The following is a 12,094-nucleotide window of genomic DNA, read 5'->3' on the forward strand; positions in this document are numbered from 1 at the left end:
CAAGAAAGAAAACGGAGACTGGATGTTAAGATTAAAAGTGTATGACATATTCATTTCAGTTAAATTGGATATTGGACACAAATTAATATCCGGGACTGATTTTAAGAAGATTAGACCCAGACCAAAGATGTATGGAACAAAAGTGAAGGTGACAGGATATTCAGTGCAAGGAGAATGCATGGTCAAAGTGAAACATGAGGACAAAGGACAAAGAGCACAAGCTAGCATTCATCGTGGTATCAAAGAATGTGTAAGCCATACTAGGTTTAACAGCCTGTGAGAAACTGAACCTGGTAAAAAGAGTCCTCATTGTGGAAAGCAAAGGAATGACAGTCTATGATGCATTCATGAAGTAGTACAATGTCCTATTTCAGGGACTAGGGAGATGATGGTTGGCACAGACTAGAGGGGATGAATGTTTTCTATGCTGTACCATTCTATGGTTTTATGGTATGTTTTAATAGTGGTCCAGAAATTCCTGCCTCCTGTGACTCACCCAAGATTGACATCATGACTCAATGCTTGCACATTTACCTTAAACTGATCCTGGGAAGCTCAACAAGGAGGATGTGTTATGGATGTTTGTTTCCTCTTGTGGCAGAGTCTAGAACAGTGGTTCTCAACCTTTTTCTTTCCACTCACATACCACCTTAAATATTCCCTATGAAATAGGTGCTCTGTGATTAGTAAGGGATTGCTTAAGGTGGTATTTGGGTGTAAAGAAAAAGTTTGAAAACCACTGTTTTAATCACACCTAATTGACTCATTATGTGCACTGTTTCATAACTCCAAAGGAACTGGGCCAATGCCAATTTTTCTCAAGCAAGATATTTCAGTAACAATTGGGTCTAGAGCAGTTACTGTCAACCTTCCCTTCCCACTCACATACCACCTTAAGCAATCCCTTACCAATCTCAGACCATCTATGGCATAGGGATTACTTAAAGTGGTACGTGAATGGAAAGAAAAAGGTTGAGAACCACTGGTCTAGAACGAGGGAGAACCATGTAAAATACTAGATCACCCATTTGAAGTGAAAATGAGGTCAACTTTTTTCTCACACAGTTCCTGGCTTTGGAATTCTCTTCCTGAGAAGTCAGTGGTATCACTGGAAAGTGTCGAAGCCTCGTTGCAATGTCCGTTAACATATAGGTCTGTATTTTTGAAAGTATAAATTTAACTGTCTGAAATTATAATTATAGCATAATATTTAGTGGAATATCATTTACTAAAAATAAATCACATTTTCTGGGACTTCAATTGCATTTTATGTCAAGTTGGAAGACTTGAACATGGTAAATGAGAATTAAAAAAAACATTTAACTGAAACAGCATAATTGAACAAATACCAATAATAGGATAGCTGAAGGAAACCTTCATGACAACTTTTTTGACAACTTGTTCTACCTTATCAACTTCAGTTTTCTTATACATCCAATAAATGAATGATTGATGAATCATTGCTTCGGAGATTGTTGTAAAGTTTGGATCTTTAAAAGGCAGCGGTAATGCATTTCTTATAAGAAAGGAATTAAAGCTCACTGTGATAGAATGGAAAGACATTATGATCAGATCTGTCATGATCACATTAAAAACTGTTTGAGAACCCAGTTGGCCTGACCTTGCTTCTAATTGTTTGGAATGCTCATGTGTTCAAGGTTCAGCTTTCTCCGCCAGCTGCCCCTGGTTTAGCCCTCTGTTAAAATCATCAAATAATTTGAATGTTTGTGTATGTGTGACTTAAATCAATTTCTTACATTTAATGGTCCAAATTTAATTGGCTATTAGGACAATTCAAATCTTTAAAGGCTCCCATAACATAAGTATTTGAAACTATTCTTCTTCTTTCTTCTTCTTTCTTTGGCTCGGCTTCACGGATTTATGGAGGGGTATGTCCACGTCAGCTGCAGGCTCGTTGGTGACTGACAAGTCCAATGCGGGACAGGCAGACACGGTTGCAGCAGTTGCAAGGGAAAATTGGTGGGTTGGGGTTGGGTTTTGGGTTTTCCTCCTTTGTCTTTTGTCAGTGAGGTGGGCTCTGCGATCTTCTTCAAAGGAGGTTGCTGCCTGCCGAACTGTGAGGTGCCAAGATGCACGGTTTGAGGTGCTATCAGCCCACGGGCAGTGGTCAATGTGGCAGGCACCAAGAGATTTCTTTAAGCAGTCCTTGTACCTCTTCTTTGGTGCACCTCTGTCTCAGTGGCCAGTGGAGAGCTTGCCATAGAACACGATCTTGGGAAGGCAATGGTCCTCCATTCTGGAGACGTGACCCACCCAGCGCAGTTGGGTCTTCAGCAGCGTGGATTCGATGCTTGCAGACTTTGCCAGCTCGAGTACTTCGATGTTGGTGATGAAGTCACTCCAATGAATGTTGAAACTATTAAACAGCAAGGATACAATTTATAAAATTAATAAACCATGATCAAATTCAAAAATATATTTAAGATACTGCAAAGAAAACACAACAGGCAGAAAAATGAGGCTGCAAGGTTCACATAGCAGTTAGCACAACACTATTACAGCAGCAGCGATTGGGATCAGGGTTTGAATCCTGCATTGTCTGCAAGGAGTTTGTACATTCACCTGGTATCTGCGTAGGGTTTCCCTAGGGGTTCCGGTTTCCTCCCACCCTTCACAATATACTGGGGGTGTAGGAAAATCATGTGTAATTGGGCGGTATGAGCTCATGGGCAGATAGGGCCTGTTACTGTGCTGTATATTTAAATTTTTTTAAGTGCACATTATACTCACAATATACTCATGTAGCCATAACACTGCACAACTTCACCATCCTAAGTACTGAGGAATTGGCACATGTTGCTGCTTTACCATTGAGTATGCTGTCAAAAGGCATTCAGGACAATGCCAAGCCTGAGACTTTTGTATTGGCATGGGAATCCCGAACCTGGTGGCAATTATATAACAAAAACAAAACCACTAATGGTTCTTCAAAAATAAAACCTGCCAGCATTTCCCTTCAAGTTCTGGCTAATTAGGATGAATTACCTTCTTTGCATAAGATTTTATGTCTCTATTTCTGTTGTATAATTTTAAGGCCTGGGCTTTTACATCAATCTCCTAAGCAGTGATTCATCAATCATTTATTTATTAGATGTACAAGTACACTGAAGTTGATAAGATAGAACAATTTGTCAAAAAAGTTTCCTTCAGCTATTCTATTATTGTTATTTGCTCAATGATGGTGTTTCAGTTATATATTATTTTTAAAATAAAAATCTTCTCACCTAGCATGTTCAAATCTTACAGCTTGACATAAAATCCAATTGAAATCTCAGAAAGTGTAATTTTTTGGTAGATGATATTCTACTAAATCTTTGGCTTGGCTTCGCGGACGAAGATTTATGGAGGGGGTAAAAAGTCCACGTCAGCTGCAGGCTCGTTTGTGGCTCACAAGTCCGATGCGGGACAGGCAGACACGATTGCAGCGGTTGCAAGGGAAAATTGGTTGGTTGGGGTTGGGTGTTGGGTTTTTCCTCCTTTGCCTTTTGTCAGTGAGGTGGGCTCTGCGGTCTTCTTCAAAGGAGGTTGCTGCCCGCCAAACTGTGAGGCGCCAAGATGCACGGTTTGAGGCATTATCAGCCCACTGGCGGTGGTCAATGTGGCAGGCACCAAGAGATTTCTTTAGGCAGTCCTTGTACCTTTTCTTTGGTGCACCTCTGTCACGGTGGCCAGTGGAGAGCTCGCCATATAACACGATCTTGGGAAGGCGATGGTCCTCCATTCTGGAGACGTGACCCATCCAGCGCAGCTGGATCTTCAGCAGCGTGGACTCGATGCTGTCGACCTCTGCCATCTCGAGTACTTCGACGTTAGAGGTGTAAGCGCTCCAATGGATGTTGAGGATGGAGCAGAGACAACGCTGGTGGAAGCGTTCTAGGAGCCGTAGGTGGTGCCGGTAGAGGACCCATGATTCGGAGCCGAACAGGAGTGTGGATATGACAACGGCTCTGTATACGCTTATCTTTGTGAGGTTTTTCAGTTGGTTGTTTTTCCAGACTCTTTTGTGTAGTCTTCCAAAGGCGCTATTTGCCTTGGCGAGTCTGTTGTCTATCACATTGTCGATCCTTGCAACTGATGAAATGGTGCAGCCGAGATAGGTAAACTGGTTGACCGTTTTGAGTTTTGTGTGCCCGATGGAGATGTGGGGGGGCTGGTAGTCATGGTGGGGAGCTGGCTGATGGAGGACCTCAGTTTTCTTCAGGCTGACTTCCAGGCCAAACATTTTGGCAGTTTCCGCAAAGCAGGACGTCAAGTGTCAAGCTGGCTCTGAATGGGCAACTAAAGCGGCATCATCTGCAAAGAGTAGTTCACGGACAAGTTTCTCTTGTGTCTTGGTGTGAGCTTGCAGGCGCCTCAGATTGAAGAGACCGCACTCCGGGAGATCCAAAATGAGTGGTGGACTAGCCTCGCCAAACGAACACAGCTCAGCGCGGACATTGGCGACTTCAGGGGTTTCTACGAGGCTCTAAAGGCTGTGTACGGCCCCTCACCCCAAGTCCAAAGCCCGCTGCGCAGCTCAGACGGCAAAGTCCTCCTCAGCGACAAGATCTCCATCCTCAATGATGGTCAGAACACTTCCAATCTCTTTTCAGTGCCAACCGCTCAGTCCAAGATTCCGCCCTGCTCCAGCTCCCTCAACAGCCCCTAAGGCTAGAGCTGGATGAGGTTCCCACCCTGGATGAGACATATAAGGCAATCGAACAACTGAAAAGTGGCAAAGCAGCAGGTATGGATGGAATCCCCCCAGAAGTCTGGAAGGCTGGCGGCAAAACTCTGCATGCCAAACTGCATGAGTTTTTCAAACTTTGTTGGGACCAAGGTAAACTGCCTCAGGACCTTCGTGATGCCACCATCATCACCCTGTACAAAAACAAAGGCGAGAAATCAGACTGCTCAAACTACAGGGGAATCACGTTGCTCTCCATTGCAGGCAAAATCTTCGCTAGGATTCTACTAAATAGAATAATACCTAGTGTCGCCGAGAATATTCTCCCAGAATCACAGTGCGGCTTTCGCGCAAACAGAGGAACCACTGACATGGTCTTTGCCCTCAGACAGCTCCAAGAAAAGTGCAGAGAACAAAACAAAGGATTCTACATCACCTTTGTTGACCTCACCAAAGCCTTCGACACCGTGAGCAGGAAAGGGCTTTGGCAAATACTAGAGCGCATCGGATGTCCCCCAAAGTTCCTCAACATGATTATCCAACTGCACGAAAACCAACAAGGTCGGGTCAGATACAGCAATGAGCTCTCTGAACCCTTCTCCATTAACAATGGCGTGAAGCAAGGCTGTGTTCTCGCACCAACCCTCTTTTCAATCTTCTTCAGCATGATGCTGAACCAAGCCATGAAAGACCCCAACAATGAAGACGCTGTTTACATTCTACTAAATATTCTGCTATTATATAGCATTTCAGACACTTACATTTTATGCTTTCAAAAAATACAGATTTGTGTCTATTAACGGACATTGCAATGAGGCTTCAACATTTTTCCAGTGATTTGACTGCATGATGTTTGATCAAATAGAAGCTGGTAAACAGAATTACTGTATTTGGATTAAGTTGTGCAGCATTCAAAGGATTGTGAGTTTAAATCCCAAAGGTGACTGAGAAATGGGAACAAGATGTACAACTCACAAAATGCATGCAATAACTTTAAAGAACATTTTGTTACATTTTTTTTACTATTTCTACCATCTCCTCTGGCTATTGGGTCAAGCAAAGCTGTAGTTAAAACTATTTCAAACAGTTTCACTAGTTTTCCCTCTCCTTCTAAACAGCTATTTTTGATTACTCTTCATTGACCTATAAATGTAATTCTCACACCAGAACATTTCTTGCTCATTGTTTGGTTTCCAGAATGTTTTCAGATTAGTCAGTGATTCAGGACTGCTCAGCCTTCACTCATGAAACAAATTTCCAATCAGCAGGTAAGTTGTTCAGGATATTACAATTTTAACCAAAAGCACAAATATAATTATAGCACAAAACTAGAATTCTACAAGATACTGTTATGGACCATGGACTGACCTTTTGGACTGTGGACTGTCATCAAAATGAATGGAAGTCTGCTGGGAACTCTGTGTGACTTGTGGTGCAGATACGGACAGAGAGAGAATGGAATGCAGAATGGCAATTGGAACGACAGTTGGAACAGCAGAACTGCAGTTGGAGTGATGGAGACCAAGTCAAGAACTGTGTGAAAGGCACGTGCCTCATAAGTTAATGAAGAGTTAAAAACCATGATTTGAAAGTCAAGGGAAGTCATCTAAGAAAGCCTTGAAAAATGATTTGTAAGCTTACAACAATGCAACATCAGTAATTTCTCTCTCCAATGTTCAATACAACATCTTTTTGTTATTTAGTTAAATAACTTAATTTGGACATTGAACTTTGAGGTTGAATTCTGTGGACTCTGTTTTCAGACTGACTTACTTGACTGACTGACCTGGATTTTTCTCTTTTTGAATATTGGGCACAGACTGTAATTGTCTGGGTTTTTTAAAATATATACACTGTTTATAAATATATATCTGTCTATTTTTATAGATAGTTATAGTGGGGTTAATTGAATAAGACATTATATTGTTAATAGTCATTGATAAATTTAGAGATAAAATTTAACCTCTTTGAATTGCATCTTCTGTTGTTGTTGGCTTGAAGTGTAACAAAAGTAGGGGACTCATTGGGATTCAAACAAATTTGGGAGCTTAGAGGTTAATTGATTAGTGATCAACCGTCTGAGTCTGAATCAAGCTGGAGCTTAGTGATTGTTGGAATTCCAGTCTGGTCTAGGAAATTCCTTTGGTGAAATAACTAAAAGCTAGCGTGTATGTGTTAAATCAATAGCAACAACCAGCAGGCATGGATATAGAGGTATTTTTGGCATTACCCTCTCTTGAGAATTTGAAAAAGGCCAACAAGCACAAGTTGGTGACTATTGTCAACAAGTTGGCAATTGCTTCTGTAGAACCACGAATGAAAAAGGTGGAGATTGGGAGGTCTCTTATGTTACAGAGGGTAATGAAAGGGAAAGCTCAACAGCTTGTTAAATTCCATTGTGGCAAAAAGGGACTTGTTGAATCCTATCCTGGGAAAGGAAAAGCCACTTCTGAAAGGAATTTTTGAATCCCACCATGGCTAAAGAAAAGGACTATGTTGGCCCATTGCCCAAAACCAAAGCTGGGAAGGAGTATTTGTTGTCAATTATGTGTGCAGCCATAAGTTTTCCAGAGACCATTCCTCTGAGAAACATTGAAGCAATGACAATTGTGAAGGCTTTGCTAAAGTTTTTCCCCTTTGTTGGTTTCCTTTGATAAATTCAATCAGATCAAGGGAGTAATTTTATGTTAGGCTTATTCAAACAAGTAGCGTATGAATTGAGAGTTAAGCAGATTGTATCTTCTGAATACCATCCAGAGGGTCAAGGGGCCTTGGAGAGGTTGCATTCACTGTGAAAAACATGATAAGAACTTAATGTTTTGAGAATGAAAAGGATTGGGATGACAAGGTTCATTAGCTTTTATTTGCAGTGAGGGAGTCTGTCCAAGAATCACTTGATTTTAGTCCATTCGAGTTGGTTTTTGGACATGAGGTGAGAGGTCCTTGAATGTTATTAAAGAAACAGTGGGTTAATAATGATGTGTATTTAAATTTGTTGGATTATGTCTTTAAATTTAAGGATTTATTGAATAAAATTTGTGAAATGGCAAAGGAGAACTTAAAGTCCACTAAACAGAAGATGAAAGTTTGGTATGAATGCAAGGCAAAGATGAGAAATTTTAAACCTAATGACAAAGTGTTGGTTCTGTTTCCTATAGACTGGAATTCTCTGAGGAGTAGGTTTTAAGGACTCTATGAAGTTAAGTCTAAAATTAATGAGGCAATCTATGTTATTGAAACACCTAATCATAGACGAGAAATGCAGGTCTGTCATGTAAATATGATAAAGTCATATTTTGAACAGCTGCCTCACAGGGAGAATAAACTTTTGCCAGATGTGATGGTTATCATCCAGAATAATGAGGTGACAAGTAAAACAAGTTTCAGAGAAGGTCATGGGACACAAAAATTGATAAGCCCAAGGTTGGAAAATTCTATGGTTTTCCAGGATCTGGAAACAAAGTTAGCTCATCTCTGTGGTGTAACAGTATTGGTGGGACATTGAGCAGGCCGATGGTGACCAACTTGGGAAGTTCATACCAAACTTGGCTGAAAAGGACAAACCACTGAGAGATCTATTGTCCAAGAAAAACCAGTGGAGCTGAGGACATGAGCAACAGAGGACATTTATTAACCTCAAGCGAGAGCTATCATCCACACCAGTACTTCAGTTTTATGATCCAAATAGGTAACTGAGAATACCAGCTGACGCTACATCATATGGACTGAGAGCAGTATACCTACAGAAGGATAGAGACAATTGGTCAGCAGTCACTTATGCTTCAAGATCGCATAGAAACAGAGTAACAGCACAGCTGGAAAAAGAGGTATTGGCATTGACTTAGGCTTGCGAGAGATTTAACGATTTTATTTTTGGACTACATTTCAAATTGGAAATGGACCAAAAACTACTTGTGAGTCTGCAAAGTGGGCAAGCACTGGATTTTCTGCCGCCAAGGATACAGACGTTCAGGGTGAGGCTGATGAGATACCCGATCTCACACACACCTAGGAAGAAAGAATCTCACAACTGTGGATACACTCTCTCACTCCCCACTACAAGATGGAACCAAGAGTGCTGACAAAGACCTCATCGAGGACACCAATGTTTACATCAAGATGGTGATGGAAAACCTTCCAACATGCAACAGATACTTCACAGGGCTCCAAGAGCAACTATGTGCAGTGGGTGTGCGCAGGTCATGAAATACTGCATTGGTGGTTGGCCAGACTGAAACCAGTTACAAGGATAAGTCAAGCATTACTGGCAAGAGAGGACCATTCTGAGTGTGTGCACAATGGACTACTCCTGTGTGGTACAAGATTAGTTATTCTGGCTAACATGCTGAACAAGGTACTCGAGAAAATAACGAGGGCCACCAGGGGGTTGTAAAGTGCTGGGAATGTGCCAATCAAACAGTGTGGTGGCCAGGTCTGAGTAATCAAATAAGCGAGATTGTCTTGAGGTGCAGAGAGTGCATCTAGGAAAGGACAAACATAAGAGAACCGCTGATGCTAAATAAATTCCTTGACAGGCCATGTCAAAAACTTGGCGCAAATTTAGAGGTGGATTATTTCTTGTATGTTCCAGTTGTTCATTGCCTGTTCTCCGGGAGTCACCAGTGATTCCACATTATTGATTTATAAGGTAACCTTGATTAGCAGGAGGGGATAGATTAGATTTAGTTTTAGTTTTTAGGTTTTTCCTTTATTTTATACGTTATGATCTGTGCACAGATCATTTCAATTAAATGTTTTTGAGGTATTATAGGCAATTAATTATTGATGCAGTTTTATCTACTTGTTTTCTTCGGCTTTTTTTGTGCATACTGGCTTGTATATAAATGAATTAATATGTAATTGCCAAATCTGCATTTATGCTTATATGTTAAGCTCAATAAAAATATTTTAAAAAGAATGAAATTGATTATTCCCAGCACTCTCAATATGCCTTTTTTTTTGTCAGTGAGTCTGTGCACCTTTAAAATTGCTTTCACCTTGCTCTTATCTGACTCCACACCTGCCTCTGACAGTTTATCTCCCAGAAAGGTGATTTCATTCACACCAAACTGACATTTTTCTCTGTTTAACTTTAATCTCTCATTCTGGATACATTGTAGCACTTTGATGAGCCTCTCATTGTGCTGTTCTTGTGTGGATCCCAGAGGATCATGTCATTAATGTACCACATACTACATTTATTTCTTCTATGATGTGCTCCATTGTCCCGTGGAACACCTCTGAAGATGAGGAAATTCCAAAAGGCATCCTCAGACAGGAGTATCAGCCAAATGGTGTATTAAATGTACAATATTTTGTGCTATCTTCAAGCAGTTTTATTTGCCAAAAGCCCTGGGATGGATCCAATTTAGTGAAAACTTTTGCACCAGCCATCTCACTTGTAATTTTATCCTGGGTCAGAATCTGCTAATATTTCCTCTCTATATTGGCATTCAAGTCTTTTGCATCCATGCACATGCACAGGTCACCATTCATCTTTTTGACATGCACCATTGAATTCACCCATTCTGTGGGCTCCTCCACTTTCTTTATGACTCCTTGTATCATCATTCAATCGAGTTCCTTCTTGAGCTTTTCTTTCGTTAGCTCTGAAACCCACCTCGGGGCTGTGGATCTTACAGGTAAATGGTCGAACTCCAAACCCCTAGAGGATGTCTGGAAATTGATCCAGTATTTCCTCTTCACTGTTTTGTGTATGGTCACTGTTAATGTGGTACACCCTTTTGACTAGACTTTAAATTTTCACATGCTTTGTCACCAAGCAGTGAATAATGTCCATCTAGGACTACTGTGAACCTGAGGTGGTGCTTTTTATCATTAACTTTTACATGTACCTTTCATATTGATGCTCTGACTATTGTATGCTATAAGCAATATAGGATTTGCATGGATGTATAGCTTTATCTTCATTGTCTTGATGTCATGCTCACACATCAAATTAGTTTTTGTCCTTGTGTCCATCTTGAAAGGAATATTTGTCCCATTTGTATGCAATGACACCATCCATTAATCCTGTTCGATAACTTCTTGCACCATCATGCCCATGAAAAGTGTATCACCGAGAGCAGTTTCTTCTATAGTATGTACACTTCTGTCTTGCTTCCGTTTGGAAAAACAGTGTTCTGAATAATTATTCTGTGCTTTGCATTTATTACAAACTTTCCATAAGATGGACATTGCTTTGGCACTTGTTTAGTGTCACATCATTTATAATTGAATCTCTCCATCTTTTTGTTGTTTCATGTATCTCATACATGTATTTTGTTTGTGTGTGTATCCATACACTATGGCTATGACTATGCCCTCAATTTTTCTGGCTTTTACACTATCACTGAACTTTTTTGCATGGTGCAGAGCTATTTCACTGCTGTGGCATATCTTCACAGATCCAGCTAATATAAGCTCTGTCTTTCAATCAACTTCTCTCTCACTTTCTTATCATTAATGCCGAACACAATTTGATCATGGAATCTTTCAGTGATCCAAAATTGCACATTCTTGCTTTTAATTTTAAGTTTTTCAAAAAGTATCAAAGCTCTCTCTCTGCAGCTATGTGCACAAGCAAAACACGCACCTCTCAAAGGTTTTATTTTTCTTTGGTAAGCAATGTTCATCTCAAAAACAATGTTGAATTTGCTCTGGTCTTCTGCCTTGGCAGAAAACTTTGTGTCCTGCCATGGCAGCCATGTATCTGGTTTGCTATCAATTCCAGTAGCTTGCAGGTACAGCATAAATCTTTGTTGAAACAACCTCCACTCGTGGTCAATATTTTCAGCCAATTTTACAGCATCAGGAGTTTTTAAACTCTCCTTATTTTCTCTGCTGATATCAACTGTTACTCACAATGCACAATGTGGGTTTTTTTTTTACTCCTGTGCATAGCAGCGCATTCCTCATGTATCTTCCACTCCTTCCATGTGATGTTTCTTTTATTACAATGAAAAAAAATGGATATTTTTAAACAACTAGATTAATTAACTAAGCAAACAGCACTAAGAACAGAACACACACAGATGACCTTATGTGAAGGCATCCATCTTGAATCTACCCAAGATTCAGCAGGATTTGCAAGATGCAACATTTCCCAGATGCCACACGCTATGTCTCTGACTCCTCCTGGTGGTAGCACACTCTATCACTACATTGTTTGCTTTCCTAAGGCAGTGTGAGTTTTGTACATGGAGTCAATAGTGGGGAATAGTTGTGTATGCTAGACTGAGCCATGTTCACAACTTTTAAGGGGTTTGGGCAGAGCAGTTCCTGTACCATGCAATGATGTACCCTGGCAGGATGCTTTCAATGGATCATCTGACAAAATTGATAAAAGAGGCTGTGAAATGCCAAAGTTCCTTTTAGTCTCTGAGGAAATAGAGATGCTGATGTGTT

The sequence above is a fragment of the Narcine bancroftii genome, chromosome 3 (assembly GCF_036971445.1).
Source record: "Narcine bancroftii isolate sNarBan1 chromosome 3, sNarBan1.hap1, whole genome shotgun sequence".
Taxonomy (NCBI): Eukaryota; Metazoa; Chordata; class Chondrichthyes; order Torpediniformes; family Narcinidae; genus Narcine; species Narcine bancroftii.